Source organism: Nerophis ophidion, linkage group LG13, assembly GCF_033978795.1.
Source record: "Nerophis ophidion isolate RoL-2023_Sa linkage group LG13, RoL_Noph_v1.0, whole genome shotgun sequence".
Lineage (NCBI taxonomy): Eukaryota > Metazoa > Chordata > Actinopteri > Syngnathiformes > Syngnathidae > Nerophis > Nerophis ophidion.
This window is the reverse complement of record NC_084623.1, coordinates 21,957,666-21,969,303: the sequence shown is the minus strand read 5'-3', so window position 1 is coordinate 21,969,303 and position 11,638 is coordinate 21,957,666. Positions and strand designations below refer to the sequence as shown.

The following is an 11,638-nucleotide window of genomic DNA, read 5'->3' as shown; positions in this document are numbered from 1 at the left end:
TTACTAGGATAATTTTGAAAAATCCCTTATCTGCTTATTGTGTTACTAGTGTTTTAGTGAGATTACATAGTCGTACCTGAAAGTCATAGGGGTGTGACCACGGGTGTGGTGATCGCCGGTGTCTCTGCGGGAGGCCACGTTTCTCGACGAGGCGAAACGAAGGCAGCCGGTCAGGCAGGGCAGAGATTTTTTTCCCCCTCCTCCACGGTGGAAGCATCCCACGTTAGGGGGCGGCCGGTCAGAGGAGGCAAGAGAGTCTGCAGCTGCCTCTTTGACAGGTGCACGAGGAACGACGCAAGCTCCGCTCATGTCTACGGTAAGAGCCGACTTATTACCACAATTTTCTCACCGAAACCTGCCGGTTGACATGTGGTAGAGAACCATGTTCGCTTGACCGCTCTGTTCTATAGTAAAGCTTCACCTTCGGGAATGTAAACAAGGAAACACCGGCTGTGTTTGTGTTGCTAAAGGCAGCCGCAATACACCGCTTCCCACCTACATCTTTTTTCTTTGACGTCTCCATTATTAATTGAAGAAATTGCAAAAGATTCAGCAACACAGATGTCCAGAATACTGTGTAATTATGCGATTAAAGCAGACGACTTATAGCTGGGATCGGGCTGGAACAAGTCCGTGACTTCATGCGCACGCGTCATCATACGCTTCATCATTCCGGGACGTTTTCAACAGAATACTTGGCGCGAAATTTAAAATTGCAATTTAGTAAACTAAAAAGGCCGTATTGGCATGTGTTGCAATGTTAAGATTTCATCATTGATATATAAACTATCAGACTGCGTGGTCGGTAGTAGTGGGTTTCAGTAGGCCTTTAACGTATATTAGGAACAGTAAAGGCCCTAATATACTGCCTTGGGGGACTCCACGGCTTACTGAGAGGGGCGGGGGGCACGATACCGTTCACCTCTACGACCTGTATCCTCCCCTCCAAGTAACATTGCGTCCAGCTCGATGAGGTTTTATCAACTCCGATTGTTCTGAGCTTATCCAACAGCATAGCGTGGTTAACGGTGTCAAAGGCCTCCTGAAGGTCCAGCATGACCATGCCGCAGTATTTGCCTGTGTCCACCTCATGTTTGATGTGGTCGTTTCAGATAGAGAAGGCATGTGTCAGTGGAGTGGTTAGTTCTGAAGCCAGATTGGAATTTGTACATGGGTTTTTTAGTAGCAAGGTATCTATTGACCTGTTCATTCTACCCCTAACAACCAAAAAGCTCTGAACTTTGTCACATATACACATATACATATATATATTATATATATATTATACACACACACACACACACATTATATATATATATATATATATATATAATATATATATATATATATATATATATATATATATATATATAGCCTTCTATTTCAGTTGCTCAACTGAGTTTACAACTCCCTGGCGTTATTTTATACTTTTTTTGTACTGTTTCTGTACATGTTTTGATCATTATTATTTATTTGCTTATATGTACATGTTGCATATTATAAACGTTTATCAAAAAATTAAAAAAAATTTAAAGTTTACAGCAGAATAAGACATGGATGTTGATGGATGTGTTTGATATGTCTACCTATCCATATATTTGAGGTAAAACTTTGTTTTTGACATTAGACGGAAAACACTAACAAGTGTATAAACACTAAAGTCTAAATAAAGAGCACAAAATACGAAAACCCACATATATGGACCAATCACATTCGTTATTTAATAACGATATCCAAGTATTTTCACATAATAACAAGAAGTTGTAACACACAAACAAAGGAAAAAGAAAAAGAAACATAAAACATGTGCGAGGGATAACACTAGAGTAAAATAAAAGCAGATAGAGGTATCAATCAGGCTATATACATTTAAATGTTCTTTGATAGTTATCGTTAAAAAAATATAGAAAGCGAGAGGTTATCCCACGTTTTGTTTTCCCTTTGTCATATTAAGTTATACCATTTTTAAATTAAGAAAAAAAAAAAAAAATTTGGTTTGCCTGATAATATTTACCGAGACTACATAAGTTTGATTGCATTACCCTACTCTTGAAGAGTGATTTCAGAAGTGATGGGACGGCGTGGCGCAGTGGAAGAGTGGCCGTGCGCAACCCGAGGGTCACTGGTTCAAATCCCACCTAGAACCAACCTCGTCACGTCCGTTGTGTCCTGAGCAAGACACTTCACCCTTGCTCCTGATGGTTGCTGGTTGGCGCCTTGCATGGCAGCTCCCTCCATCAGTGTGTGAATGTGTGTGTGAATGGGTAAATGTGGAAGTAGTGTCAAAGCGCTTTGAGTACCTTGAAGGTAGAAAAGCGCTATACAAGTACAACCCATTTATGTCTTAATGTTTTCCTAAAATCACCTATTTTGACTTTACAAACAATAATTTGTTATAGTAAATAGTTACTTACCCCCTAATAAATGTTAATATTTAGCAGGGAAATACTTATTGTCTTGATTCTTTAAACAACCTTCTAGTGGAGTGGTTCTCAAATGGGGGTACGTGTACCCCTGGGGGTACTTGAAGGTATGCCAAAGGGTACGTGAGACTTTTAAAAAATATTCTAAAAATAGCAACAATTCAAAAATCCTTTATAAATATATTTATTGAATAATACTTCAACAAAATATGAATGTAAGTTCATAAACAGTGAAAAGAAATGCAACAATGATAAATAAATAAATGGGTTGTACTTGTATAGCGCTTTTCTACCTTCAAGGTACTCAAAGCGCTTTGACACTACTTCCACATTTACCCATTCACACACACATTCACACACTGATGGAGGGAGCTGCCATGCAAGGCGCCAACCAGTACCCATCAGGAGCAAGGGTGAAGTGTCTTGCTCAGGACACAACGGACGTGACGAGGTTGGTTCTAGGTGGAATTTGAACCAGTGACCCTCGGGTTGCGCACGGCCACTCTTCCACTGCGCCACGCCGTCCCAATGCAATATTGAGTGTTGACAGCTAGATTTTTTGTGGACATGTTTCATAAATATTGATGTTAAAGATTTCTTTTTTGTGAAGAAATGTTTAGAATTAAGTTCATGAACCCAGATGGATCTCCATTACAATCCCCAAAGAGGGCACTTTAAGTTGATGATTACTTCTATGTGTAGAAATCTTTATTTATAATTGAATCACTTGTTTATTTTTCAACTATTTTTAGTTATTTTTATATATTTTTTTCCAAATAGTTCAAGAAAGACCACTACAAATTAGCAATACTTTGCACTGTTATACAATTTAATATATCCAAAACTGATGACGTAGTGCTGTATTTTACTTTATCTCTTTTATTCACCCAAAATTATTTTGCTCTGCTTAGGGGGTACTTGAATTAAAAAAATCTTCACAGGGGGTACATCACTGAAAAAAGGTTGAGAACCACTGCTTTAAACGACCTTCTAGTGTTGTGTCGTTGTTTGGAATCCGGATGTCAGTGAATGCACCACATGTACCCCCCTGTTCCTGTGACTGTGCGGTGTATGTAATTCTACCGCCCTCTGTTGTTCAGTGTTGGCACAACATTCTGACCAATCACGACCGGATTTAACGGTAAAAAAAATCATTATTAGAAAATACGCTTCTGGTTAGGAGCTGGCTCATTTACACAAAAAGGATGGAGCTTCCAGCTAGTGTGGCTGTGTGATAGTACGGTGTGTAACTCACTTTTTGTCATCTTAGGAGCAGCGCTGGACAATAGAGCTTTTGGCTGATAGTAAAGCTGCTCAATTTAACAGTCAATCAACGAGGATGTGTGGACGCATGGTCGACCCCAGGGTGTATTAGCATACAAAGATCCTTCTCAAATAGTGAGGCAGGCCCCCCTGTGACCCTTGGGGAAATGCTTTATCAGTATCATGCTTCACATTTCACTCTGACAAAATATGCTCGTTGGAAGTCATTAATCCCGACTTCTTTTTATTGGAAAGCATCAATTGTTTAATGCAGTTTTGTTTTGTAGGTTAAAGTGTTTTGTATACATGTGCTCCTGAGTTAATCTTCAGAATCAAATCACTTTATTAATCCCCGAGGTGAAATTAAAGGGGAACCTTATCACCAGACCTATGTAGGCGTCAATATATACCTTGACGTTGCAGAAAAAAGACCACATGTTTTTTTAACCGATTTCCGAACTCTAAAAGGGTGAATTTGGCGATTTAAACGCCTTTCAATTGTTCGCTGTCGGAGCGATGACCTTTCACCCGTGACGTTACAATGGGAAGCAATCCACCATTTTCTCAAACACATTCAATCAATCAATCAATGTTTATTTATATAGCCCCAAATCACAAATGTTAATAAGGATACAATGGTTTGCAGAGATGTAATTATTAACAATTTTATAGTATACAGTTTAATGTTGTGGCTGAGTGTGTGTGTGTGTGTGTGTGGGGGGGGGGGGGGGGGGGGGCGTAACTGAAATTAATAGAGAAGCAGCGGCATACATGATGTATCAGAAATTATTTGGAAAATTGCATTTTAATTCTTTTAATTGATCCATCCATCCATTCATGTTCTTCCGCTTATCCGATGTCGGGTCGCGGGGGCAGCAGCCTAAGCAGGGAAGCCCAGGCTTCCCTCTCCCCAGCCTCTTTATCCAGGTCTTCCCGGGGGATCTCGAGGCGTTCCCAGGCCAGCCGGGAGACATAATCTTTCCAATGTGTCCTGGGTCTTCCCCGTGGCCTCCTACCGGTTGGACGTGCCCTAAACACCTCCCTAGGGAGGCGTTCGGGTGGCATCCTGACCAGATGCCCGAACCACCTCATCTGGCTCCTCTCGATGTGAAGGAGCAGCGGCTTTACTTTGAGTTCCTTCCGGATGACAAAGCTTCTCACCCTATCTCTAAGGGAGAGCCCTGCCATACGGCGGAGGAAACTCATTTCGGCCGCTTGTACCCATGGTCTTGTCCTTTCGGTCATAACCCAAAGCTCATGACCATAGGTGAGGATGTGAACGTAGATTGACCGGTAAATTGAGAGCTTTGCCTTCCGGCTCAGCTCCTTCACCACAACGCATCGATACAGCGTCGGCATTACTGAAGATGCCGCACCAATCCGCCTGTCGATCTGACGATCCACTCTTCCCTCACTCGTGCAAAAAAATAATTTTAATATTTTTTTTAACATCCCTCACACATATAGAATGTAAAAATTATAATCTCAAATATATTTTACAGAGGTCATTTACCTAATTTAATTTAGACTATAAAAATGGGACCCCTTACCTTTCCGCTTGGCACACAGCATCAAGGGTTGGAATTGGGGGTCAATTCACCAAAAATTATTCCCGAGTGCGGCCACAGCTGTTACTCACTGCTCCCCTCACCTCCCAGAGGGTGGAACAAGGGAATAGGTCAAATGCAGAGGATCATTTCACCACAACTAGTGTGTGTGTGACTATCAGTGGTACTTTAACTTTAATCTAAAAAGCAGGGACAGGAAAATTTGTTTTTAATCTTTTAAATTATATTAATTAAATATCAGATCAATGTGCAGGAAATTACAAAACTAATATTTTAATACGAAACATTCTCAGTAACGTTATTTCTTTGGGGCACAAATGGCCCATGGCAGCACGGTAGAGGAGGGGTTAGTGCATGTGCCTCACAATACAAAGGTCCTGAGTAGTCCTGGATTCACTCCCGAGCTCGGGATCTTTCTGTGTGGAGTTTGCATCTTCTCCCTGTAACTGCGTGGGTTTCCTCTGGGTACTCTGACTTCCTCCCACCACCAAAAACATGCACTTGGGGATAGGTTGGCCCTAGTGCAGTGGTTCTTAACCAGGGTACGATCGAACCCTAGGGGTTCGGTGAGTCGACCTCAGAGGTTCGGCTGAGGTCAAAACACAGCCGACTCTTCGTGTAAATACAAACTTCTCCCTGTTGGCATATTACGGATACGGCAACAGCTGATTGATTTGCAGGTGTGTAATTTGTTGTGAGATTATGCACTCTGTTGGTTTTGTTGTTCGAAAAAGGTGATGTTCATGCACGGTTCATTTTGTGCAGCAGTAAAAAATATGGTAACACTACTATCGGGAACATATTCACCATTAATTAGTTGCTTATTAACATGCAAATTAGTAACATATTGGCTCTTAACTAGTTATTATGTACTAATGCCTTATTCGGCATGGCCTTGTAGCACTAACCCTCTAACCCTGACCCTAACCCTAACCAAATAACTCTAAATTAAGTCTTTATTACTTAGAATATGTTCCCTTAGTGTCCAAAAAACTTTAATTTAAGTCTTACTTGGAATATGTTCTCCATACTAAAGTGTTAACCAAAAACAAACAACTTTGTCTTGAATTTGAAAAAAAAAACATTTTATTTTTCACTAAAAGAGGGTTCGGGGAATGCGCATATGAAACGGGTGGGGTTCGGTACCTCCAACAAGGTTAAGAACCACTGCCCTAGTGTGTGAATGTGAGTGTGAATGTTGTCTATCTGTGTTGGCCCTGTGATGAGGTTGCGTATTGTCCAGGGTGTACATGCCTTCCGCCCGAATGCAGCTGAGATAGGCTCCAGCGCCCCCCGGACCCTGAATGGGGCAAGCGGTAGTAAAATGGATGGATGGACAAATGCCCCATATCATTTATGTTGGCCTGCGTTATATTTAAAATATGAAAATAATCCAACGCAAAATCACAAGGATCTTAACAATGTCAAGTTAAAAAAAAGAATAGGCCTTTATTTACTTTGGCAAATCCGCAGCATTGTAAGTTTGAGACTTCAGAGCAAAGGTCAGACACCGACTGGGGATCAAAGAGCAGTTGCAGATGACGTCACACGCGGAAAGTGGTGCGTTCACGGACACAGTGGCTCATGGTGACTTGGTGACAGTAGCAAACACGAAACAAGGAAGTGGAGGATACGTCGCTGGGTTGAAGGAACCCACACACAAAACAAGACATTTTGGAAGTAGCACATATACATTATCCAGGTATGTGTTGTTCATTCTCCAAGTATGGAATGTTCATTCTCTCAGTATGTGACCAACTGAGCAGCCGCGACGTGTAGCTAGCAATAATGGAGCAGCAGCATCGGCACTTTTAGCTTACATTAGCATCATCTTCTCATAATAACATTTAATCATCATAGAAATGTGAATTATTGATGATCCGTTTTGGGTGCGTCGACACATGTATACAACTTCTAGTTCTGTGCGTTTTGATTCGCGCTTACCCTTTAATGCAGTGTTTTTAAACCGGTGTGCCGTGAGATATAGTCTGGTGTGCCGTGGGAAATAATGTAATTTCACCTAATTGGGTTAAAAATATTTTTTTACAAACCAGCAATTATAATCCGCAAATAATGTGCCATTGTTAAGTGTCTGTGCTGTCTGGAGCTTGGCAGACTAACCATGTAATACTCTTCCCTATCAGTTGGTGGCAGCAGGTAGCTCATTGCTTCGTGATCACAACATGCAGACAACAGCAGGAGCAGCGTGCAGGTCAAAAGGCTAGTTTCTAATTCTTAAAGGCCTACTGAAATGAGATTTTCTTATTTAAACGGGGATAGCAGGTCCATTCTATGTGTCATACTTGATCATTTCCCGATATTGCTATATTTTTGCTGAACGGATTTAGTAGAGAACATCCACGATAAAGTTCGCAACTGGAGAAAAGCCCCGTCTCTACCGGAAATCACAAACAATGACGTCACATGTTGATGGCTCCTCATTTTCACATTGTTTATAATGGGAGCCTCCAACAAAAACAGCTATTCGGACCGAGAAAACAACAATTTCCCCATTTATTTGAGCAAGGATGAAAAATTTGTGTTTGAGGATATTGATAGCGACGACTACAAAAAAAAACCCAAAAAAGTTTTAAAAAAAACCCAACGCGATTGCATTGAGACGGGGATTCATATGTTTTTAGAGACATTTACTAGGATAATTCTGGGAAACCCCTTTTCTTTCTATTGTGTTGCTAGTGTTTTAGTGAGTTTGTCGGAAGTGTACATCCACGGCCGTGTGTTGACGCGCAGTGTCTCAGGGAAGTCAACGGGAGCTATGGACGGCACAAGCTCAGCTGATATCCGGTAAGAAGCGACTTTTTAACCACAATTTTCTCACTGAAACCTGCTGGTTGACATTCGGTTGGGATCCATGTCCCCTCTGATCCATAGTAAAGTTTCACCTCTGTGAATTTTGAACAAGGAATCACCCTGTGTTTGTGTGGCTAAAGGCTAAAGCTTCCCAACGCTGTCTTTCTACTTTGACTTCTCCAATATTAATTGCACAAATTGCAAAAGATTCGGCAACACAGATATCCAAAATACTGTGTAATTATGCGGTTAAAGCAGACGACTTTTAGCTGTGTGTGCGCGCAGCGCTAATATTCCCAACAGCTCATGACATCAAGCGTACACGTCACCATTACAATTTTCAAGAAAAAACTCGCGGGAAATTTAAAATTGCAATTTAGTAAACTAAAAAGGCAGTATTGGCATGTGTTCTAATGTTAATATTTCATAATTCATAATTGATATATAAACTATCAAGACTGCGTGGTGGGAAGTAGTGGGTTTGAGATTTTTCTTATTTAAACGGGTATAGCATGTCCATTCTATGTGTCATACTTGATCATTTCACGAAATTGCCATATTTTTGCTGAAAGGATTTAGTAGAGAACATCGATGATATAAAGTTCGCAACTTTTGGTCTCTAATAAAAAAGCCTTGCCTGTACCAGAAGTAGCAGACGATGTGCGCGTGACGTCACGGGTTGTAGGGCTCCTCGCATCCTTACATTGTTTATAATCATAGCCACCAGTAGCAACAGCGATTCGGACCGAGAAAGCGACGATTTCCCCATTAATTTGAGTGAGGATAAAGATTTGTGGATGAGGAAAGTTAGAGTGAAGCACTAGAAAAAAAAATAAAAAGGCAACGGCAGTGGGAGTGGTTCAAATGTTATTACACACATTTACTAGGATATTTCGGGAAAATCCCTTATCTGCTTATTGTGTTAGTGTTTTAGTGAGATTATAAAGTCAGACCTGAAAGTCGGAGGGCTGCGGTGACCGCCAGTGTCTCTGAGAGGAGCCAAGATCACAGCTGCCTTTTTGACTGCTGCTACAGGAGGACGCTAACTCAGCACAAGTTTCCGGTAAGAGCAGACTTAATATCACAATTTTCTCATCCAAAAACTTGCTGGTTGAAATGTGGTAGAGAAATATATTCGCTAAAGCTTCACAACAAACAAAGAAACACCGGCTGTGTTTCGGTTGCTAAAGGCAGCCGCAATCCACCGCTTTCCACCAACAGCATTTTTCTTTATTGAATAAATTGCAAAAGATTCAGCAACACAGATGTCCAAAATACTGTGTAATTATGCGATGAAAAGAGACGACTTTTAGCCGTAAGTGGTGCTGGCCTAAAATGTCCGCGATAACCAATAACGTCCCACACACGCGTCATCATCCGCGATGTTTTCAACAAGAAACTCCGCGGGAAATTTAAAATTGGAATTTAGTAAACTGAACCGGCCGTATTGGCATGTGTTGCAATGTTAATATTTCATCATTGATATATAAACTGCTGAAATAGACTGCGTGGTCGGTAGTAGTGGGTTTCAATAGGCCTTTAAACCAAAAATAAACAGAAGGCTAGTGCCGCTAAGAAAAGGCTTTGACGCTTAGAAATGGCTATGCAGGATGAAACTAAAACCGAACTGGCTGCAAAGTAAACAAAACAGAATGCTGGACGACAGCAAAGACTTACAGCGTTTGGAGCAGAGAAGGTGTCCACAAAGTGCATCCGGACATAACATGACAATCAACGATGTCCACACAAAGAAGGATAGCAACAATTTAAATATTGTTGATTTTAAAGTCGCACGGTCTCTTTTTAGGCGCATTTGCGATTAAATTTGTTGCACCGTACAGCACTGGGTCGCCACTACTGCTGCATGCAATTGCAATTACAACACGATACATCATATGGAGTGAGAAGAGAAACAGTGATTTCTTGATAAATCAACTCAATAACTTGGGTGTCTTTAGTGTTGTTGGTTTTATTGCAGACAGTGTGCCAACATCCTGACACTTCCAATGTGTCAGTTTAATTAATTGCTTCCCAAACAACTGTGTATTGTTCAATAGCTTTTACACTACTGGTATCTAGTGCCTCAAATCTGCAACTGCCTTCATATCTACATTAATTATTTTACTACCACAACCGCGTTGATTCTACCTGGCTACCAGACTCTATCTCGCCACAAATAAGTAGCACCCTTGGTAAGTTGGAATTTTTTTTTACTGTATTTATTGGCAAGCTTAAATAGATAATAAAAAGTATTATCAATATAAAAAACGTATATCGTGATACATCCATTTCCTACCGCTTATTCCCTTTGGGGTGGCTGGTGCCTATCTCACCTACAATCGGGCGGAAGGCGGTGTACACCCTGGACAAGTTGTCACCTCATCACAGAGCCAACACAGATAAGATAACATTCACACTCACATTCACACACTAAGGCCAATTTAGTGTTGCCAATCAACCTATCCCTAGGTGCATGTCTTTGGAGGTGGGAGGAAGCCGGAGTACCCGAAGGGAACCCCACGCAGTCACAGGGAGGACATGCAAACTCCACACAGAAAGATCCGAGCCCGGGATTGAACCCAGGACTACTCAGGACCTTCGAATTGTGAGGCAGACACACTAAGCCCTCTGCCACCAGCACGCCCCTCATATCGTGATACAGTTTTCGGCCATATTACACAGCCCTAGTAAACATGAAATCTATTAGATCGCTAAAATGTTAAGAATTAATCAATGATACAATTATATTTGTTTTGTCTAATATTACAGTGCTATGAACATTGACTGACTCTGCCAGCAAGTTCACTTCCCATTAAAGATGTTGCGCCTCCAAAAAAAACCAAAAAAAAAACGAGTGTTAAAAATGCCATGAGTTAATGATTAATGGGTTATACTTTACACTACTTCCTCATTGACACACTGATGGCGGGAGCTGCCATACAAGGCCTTAACCACGACTCATCAGGAGAGAGTGAAGTGTCTTGCGCAAGCACTGAACAGATGTGACTAGGATGGCGGAAGCCGGGGATCAGACACGGAACCCTCAAGGCACTGGCACGGCCGCTTGACCAACCGACCCACACCGTCCCAATGATCAATGATGAGTAATATTTTAGTGTACAGCTTTTAAACACAGTCACAAATGCATTTTTCTTTTTGAGCAAGGTAGTTTTGTTTTTATAGTTTGTTGTTATTGCTGCTGTTTCAACTGCCCTGTTTGTTACAAAACAGAATATACTTGTTTTCTGTGCGTTCATAGAAAGAGCGGTTGAATACTTCGCCGATGACATGCTGCACTTCAATACTGTTGAAAAAGTACCTAAAACTGAACTGGCTACAAAGTAAATAAACACAGAACGCTGTACGACAACAAATACATGGTTTTGATAAAACTTTTAGAAAATGGGAAAGGGACAAGTTTATTTAACCGAGAAGGTCCCATTGAGATGAACAAAAATATTTTTCAAGGGAGTCCTGGCCAAAAGGCAGCAAAAGATAGTTACATAAAAATACATGCCAAACACATTAAGAAAAACAGTTCACAATTTAAAAACATCATCTCAAGTGCTCGCA

General features: G+C 41.0%; 1 protein-coding gene across 4 annotated transcripts in view; it reads left to right on the top strand.

The window, feature by feature from the left end:
- The first annotated feature begins 6,795 nt into the window (after positions 1-6,795).
- slc37a1 (solute carrier family 37 member 1) overlaps positions 6,796-11,638 on the top strand; it is an 82,580-nt gene continuing 77,737 nt past the window's right edge. For 2 of the 4 annotated variants that reach the window (XM_061918601.1, XM_061918599.1), the window contains exon 1: positions 6,796-6,956. The gene's annotated coding sequence lies outside the window, so the exon portion shown is untranslated. Of the gene's footprint in view, positions 6,957-8,991; positions 9,129-11,638 lie in introns of all 4 variants that reach the window. The other 2 variants (XM_061918602.1, XM_061918600.1) reach the window with 2 other exon arrangements.